At 34.6% G+C, this 6,714-nt stretch overlaps 2 long non-coding RNA genes across 3 annotated transcripts in view; both read right to left on the bottom strand.

The window, feature by feature from the left end:
• Window positions 1–6,714, bottom strand: part of LOC124450557 — a 79,074-nt gene that overhangs the window by 36,448 nt on the left and 35,912 nt on the right. The gene's annotated exons all lie outside the window — the stretch shown is intronic.
• On the bottom strand, window positions 1,799–6,258 carry LOC124450575. 2 transcript variants are annotated; one of them, XR_006950104.1, is made up of 3 exons: window positions 6,149–6,258; window positions 1,991–2,055; window positions 1,799–1,898 (listed from the first exon to the last, which is right to left on the bottom strand). It is a non-coding gene; the product is annotated as an uncharacterized LOC124450575 (long non-coding RNA). The 2 variants fall into 2 exon arrangements; XR_006950105.1 differs by lacking the exon at window positions 6,149–6,258 and adding an exon at window positions 2,987–3,302.

Here is a 6,714-nt window from a genome sequence, read left to right as displayed (position 1 = left end):
TGAAGTTTAAATTTAAATTCATCCCGCTGCACGAATATCAATTGATTTCATGCGCCACTAATGAGAAGCTTTATAAAAGGAAAAAGGTAAGTTATAACTTATATATAGATCGGGTTTATTTAATTAGAATAACAACAAGATGGATAGGTCTAATTGAAAGTACTTTGTATTTTACACAGATAAATTTGAAGTTATTGCCACATGATAATAAACGGAATGTAACTATTTAAGCTGATTCGTTATTTTCAAACCATTGTTACATAAATAAATCGTAATGCCAAACGCATTTTGGAAGTTTAACATACTACTGTACGTATGTCACTAAATAGTACAACTGTACGTTGGCGAAGGCCGACCGAACTGTTGTGGACGAAATATACACTACAGCAGGCACGTTTATATGAACGGGCTAGCTACAGGGTGTATCAATAACGACATTTAGAAACTAACCTATCGTGAAATTTCAAGACCTGATGACGATGCTAATCTCTGTGATACATTTCAGCGCATGTTTTGTTGTTAGAACTTGTGTCAAATTCCCAGGATAAGAAAAGCTTTTGCGCAAGTATATGCACGTAGCTAACAATACTTTACGCAGTAGTGAGCCGAGCCTAGTCGTAGCAATTGAAATTATCACAATACGTCAATTTCTAAAGATCTTTGATACACCCTGTACATTATACACCCTGTATACATTACACCCTGTACACCATACAGCCTGTACACAATAGACCCTGTACACTTAACACCTAGTACACAATACACCCTGTACACAATACACCCTGTGCACAATACACCCTGTACACAATACACCCTGTACACAATACACCCTGTACACAATACACCCTGTACACTTAACACCCTGTACACAATACACCCTGTGCACAATACACCCTGTACAATTAACACCCTGTACACAATACACTCTGTACACAATGCACCCTGTATACAATACACCCTGTAAACAATACACCCTGTACACCATACACCCATTACACAATACACCCTGTACACAATACACCCTGTACACAATACACCCTATCCCTGCACACTTTACACCATGTACACTAAACACTCTTCAAGATTCATCACTAAACACTGCACCGAGGGTATTAAAAAATTTAAACATTGAAACCATTTGAAATCAACTCAAGTTTTGACTATAAATGCATGGTTCAGCAGTAATTGTACCTCAAGGAGGCAGCTAGTGCACATAGTAAATCCAAGAATATAATTCTTTTTTGTTGTGTTTACGCCTCCTTGTGGATCAATGGAAATTCTAAAGGTCAGATGATATCTACGGATTGAATTTTTTTAACACACCCTGTATGCTTTATATACACAATTTGTATAACAATGTACCCTCCTGTACAATGGTCGCTCAGGACTGGGGAGTAGAACAGAAGGTTACACATTGTTGCTGTTTTACACTCGAGTCACCAGAGTGCTCAAACATGTAGAAATATTCCTTCGACTTTTATGTTCTTGAGGACAATATTCATAAGACATCCCTACAACATAAGACAAGGTATAAACAGATTTTTAAACTTGTGGTTTGCCAGAGGGGCGAAGGAATCTTTAAAAGAATGTGGTTATGTGGATGCCAAAAATGATTATAAAAACAGGAAAGGCATACTGTATATAATCTCAATGTTTAAAGTTGTGTGGAACACAAATATTGAAAATCAAATGGTCTGTACTGTATGCATGTTATTCAGAACTAGCTTCATTGAAATACTGAGTGATGCAATGAAATGCTCTTCAAAGTAATGTTTAATGGTGAAAATTCCGTCTCCAAACGCTTTCATGCTAATCTTCTATACCCTAATATGCTTACTTTGACAAAAATTGCAAATGAGAAACCACACAATCAGCATGATGATGCAAATATAGATTATCTTTAGAAAAAACAATGGAAAATTCACTTGGTAAATTAAAGCTTAATTAATGTTTTTAAGGAAGCTTATTGAGCTTTAAATGAAATACATACCATACGCTACTTTGAACATGATCGTATATGACAGTGAGTTTCTACTCAACTTTAAAATTAAGTTCCTGAAATGAGGAAAAAATTATTTTCTGTAAAGAAATAACAAGCTAATTACTTCAACTAAAATGAATACTCCTCCTTAAACAAAACATTAAGATGCATTATTAGGAGTGTTGAAAGCATACAATAAGTGGAAAACATGACACAACTGCCAAATTGGTGAAGACAATTTTAAAGATGTGCCCCCATTTTAGTCCTTCCTGTGCCGCTGTGCAATAATATAGGTTGCATCTGAATTTGTGCAAACTTGAAATTGATAGTTATTTGAATGCACCAGAAGAATGGCCAGCTTCAAAATATTGCACTTCATTCTTTCTGCACATGATAAATAGCCATAGCGCAACTATTTTTTTTTGGCATCTTGGTTGCAAAATATTAATTTGTAGAATAACAAGATGTTCATTCACAGTGACTAATCCAATGTGACAATTTATGTTTAATACATTATGAGCATTGATCTGTGTAGATTGCTTCCCCTTGTTCCATATGTTGTAATCATTTAAAGCAGGTGGGGCTGTCAAAGCTCACCAGACTGGATCTGATAATAAAAATTACCAACTCTGATCACACTGAACTAACCTCTCCTAAAACACTTGCAAGATACAAATAAAGAGACTTGATTCTAATTCATACATTTTTAAAATTCACTCTATATTCAAGGTTAGTCGTTGAAGGACTGCATCTCAAATTTCGCTAAAGACATTAAAAATTTCAGGACAACACTTTCTCAGGGCCACTGCTACAACATTAGTTAGGGAAGGGTGTTATTCATCGATGCAACAGATATGAGTTGGACGCATTGAGTTCTCTGTGACCTTGAGGTCTTATGAGGTCTTATGCAACTCAATGGTTGGGTGCAACAGAATATATGAATTTCATAGCCCTCCAGCTAAGAACCTGTCTAATCATTTAATACTTGTTCAACAAATATTTCACCTTCGCAGCTATTCTTTTCTTTGTCTTAGCACTTTCCATGCACATTGACCAGAGAGTTTCACAATGTTTATTCCCGTGTATCAAGTTCATCCACCCCCTTTCTGGCTGCAATTCAAACAGTCATTTCCAAATTGCAATTCGCTCAAATTTCGATTCAATACTTCTCCAGTCTGCCTCCACATACAATCAAACTTCATGATTCACTACGGCAAGAGTTCAATCTTCCTATCAGTCCAAATTGGACGGCCTTTCAGTTAGAAATGCGTCGAGATTTCGACTGTCATTTGCCGCCATACGGCTACTCCACATGCACTAGTTCGTGTTGCAGGGGAAATGACGTAATTGTAGAGATAAATTATGTTTTATTTTATTTTTTTTTGCTTCATCGGATTGGATTCATGATTGGATTTCGATTCCGACACGGTATAAGTCCCAGTATCGTGTAAATAGTACTAATATAGAATGTACATAAGCTTGCATAGGAAATCATGGTACGAAAATAGAATTAAGTTAAGTTTATGATACAAATTCCGGAATTTTTTTCCAGATAACAACGTGTGCCATTGAAGTAAATGTGACTTAATCAATACTTTTTACCTTATGTTTTTGTAAAAAAGCCCAGAATATTTCTAGATAATAAAAACTTTAAACTCAGCAAGTCATCTTTTTAAATTGGAAAGGTGTTTGTTGTAAGGAAACTAACCAAAAAAATTTAACTTTTCTTGAATTCGGACATGCCCAAGAGTGGACATTGTGCCATTGTGTCATGGTACGTGGGCCCTTACTAGTATATGAAAATGGACCCTTTATACGCACATCTATGAAATACCAATGTTACTGATATTTAAAGAATTATTTGATTCTCGTACTTTTGCAGGTGTGACAACGAAAACAGTCAAGAAGTTTAAAGCAGGTCAAAAGGTGCGCAATAAAACTCCCCGGATGTTTAAAGGCAACAAAAGTTCCAAGAATGTGTAAATACTTCAGATCACCGTCAAAGTCATTGAAAATGAATCAATTTCTCTTTTTTGCCGCAGGGGTCGGTTGCACGAAGACTGGATAGCGTTATCCACTGGATAGCAAATTTTTCTGAACGCTCATAAAATCTCTCATAAGAGAAAAATATACGATTTGAACTGTGCAATCACTGAAATAAAATATTGTTTCGAAGATTACAAAATTTCTTTGTTGTAAGAAAAATATAAACGCCTTTTTTACAAGTTTGAAATTTTTGCTATCCAATGGATAACACTATCCAGGCTTCGTGCAACCGGCCCTAGGACTGTAACCTGGATAATCAAGACTACATACAACATGTAACTATACTCGCAGGCTTAAATCATTCACTATATCAATAAAGCACCAATATATTGCCATTCGTGATTTAATCAATATTTTTTACTTTATTCGAGACATCCTTTATATTACAAAACTTAACCGTACTTTTGAAACTTTCCATATGTAGAAGTAGAATGGTTGGTTACAATAATGGATCTAATTCAGCCGATGAGTTCCACCTTACTTTGCCTATTCAAGAGACATCTGATGGTGAGTATACTGCCATGCCAAATCATGGACCAACGGCTTATCAAAACATATCTAAACATGAATCCTCGTGTAGTAATTATAGAATTGCGAATCAAATTACTTTTCTTTTAAATTAGGGAGAAGTGATCTTAATGATTATCTAGATGATGACGAAATGTATTTCCCAGTGCATAAGGAGGAGTCCGTTGAAGATGATTTTCTTAATCAGTTAGAAAACAGCAAAATAAATAGATCTTTAGATAAATAGTACTACCCAGCAAACAATACGTAATATATAATGAAATAGATTTAGTTGACATATATTTAATTTTAATTTCTTAATCGGTGTTTTACCATTGATGTTCATTAAAAAATTACAATTCTTGTCAGCGCTAAAGGAAATTTGCCGGAAAGAATGAACATCTGCGTATTGCTGCTTGCGTATAGTAAAAGTTTGTATCAACGTACATGCATTTATGATTAAGAAGTGAGGAAGGAATGTATTTTCTTCTTCACTCTTGCAAAAGAAGAGTTTTTACTAAACCATGGGGAACACCAATCATTAGAAGAAGTGCTTGTTTTGAGTAGCTACTGATATTCAGACATCATTGTGAGAGAATAAGAAAGGAACTATTCCGTAGTCAGTCTGTTAAAACATATATAACTCGGGCAAAACGAGATATATTGCTGAGCATTGCAGAAATAATTCACATACTGCTCGTAAAACATTTCATGTAAATGTGGAAGCTTATTCTATTGGAATATTTTAGCAAAAATCTTGCAATTGTAGAAGAAATCACTCTGCTATTAATTAGAGAGAACACGATTAGCGTGAGAGAGCGTTTAGAAAACGGGCGTTGGTCTCAAATTCTAAATAAAATTTACTAAAGCGTATTATACGTATCTGCCGTCTGCTTTAATAGACTTCACTAGCACACCAAAACCGCTTTCTCTTTGAAAGTGGTGAAAATAAATCATAATCTTTGTGAAATTGATACACGCTACATCACCTGTTCAATTTGCATTCTCTCACCAAACTGCTTACTAAAGTATAAAATCGTGCAAAATTGGAGCAAAGAGAACTGTGATAACTCCACTGAACTATCATAGAAGGAAGGCTACCTGTAATAGACAACAGCTAGGGCTTTCTTTGCAAAACTTTATTTGCCGAAAAGTTGTGTATCCTTAATGTTAAACTTCATTTGAAAAGTTTTGTTTGCCAAATAGAAAAGGACGTTTGTTTTGTTTTGGGATATTTGTAAATCATACAAGTTATCTTTTCCTTCGCTTCTATCGGCCGTGCGTTTATATTGCGTTTAAAGAGTGGGCTCTACTGCCATCAAAATATCGAAAGACGTGTAGACTTCCATCTATTTTAGTTCAATAACACACTGATAACACACGATAACACACTGAACTGCTTGAAGACAGTGAACTGTATATGTAATTGACAGAAATGTTTTATTTGCTGTTACATGTAAAAGCTTGCCTGCGGGTTTTAATAAGAGCATGATATTTAATAAATATATATTGTCTTTATCATTTGAAAAACTAAGCCATGTATCATGCATCAATGAAAACTTTACAGCATTTGCCAGTTAGACGAATCGCAGATGCACATCTTTCAAATCTTACCATAGGTTATTAGTATAGTCGTTTAATCGGCTTGTTTGCAAGATTTCAGCGAGTCCAATCTTTTTCCTTGCAAGTCAAGAATTTTTATGTGATGTGAAGCCGCCATGTTGGTTTGTTAATTCAAATTTCCGACAAAAAAGATTACATTTTTAAATTCACTGATGAAAAGGAAATTAGTCGCAAAAATTTGAAAAAAATTGAAATCCAAGATCTTTGAAGGACATCTTAATTAATACAAGGACTTTCAAGAATATTCAAGTTTCTGTGTATTGTGTACGAACTCTGTTGAACATATCAACATAATCAACAACTTCAAGGGATTCAGCCATGTTCACCCATAACAAATCCAGATCAAAGCATGCATTTCTCTTAAGATATTTTAAAATGTGCTAATAAATATGTCACAAGAGCTAAATGAAAGTATATATTTCATGATAAATGTAAGTATTTATTATATTTTAGGAAATAGTTTATGAATCATCCAAACCTGAACGTGAAGCCAAAGTTACAGGGAAATTTGTCAACTTTCGCCATCAACCAACACTTGCTTGTTAAAATTTCAATGA

Source organism: Xenia sp. Carnegie-2017, unplaced genomic scaffold (genome assembly GCF_021976095.1).
Source record: "Xenia sp. Carnegie-2017 unplaced genomic scaffold, XeniaSp_v1 HiC_scaffold_24, whole genome shotgun sequence".
Taxonomy (NCBI): domain Eukaryota; kingdom Metazoa; phylum Cnidaria; class Anthozoa; order Malacalcyonacea; family Xeniidae; genus Xenia; species Xenia sp. Carnegie-2017.
This window is presented reverse-complemented; position numbering and strand designations above follow the sequence as displayed.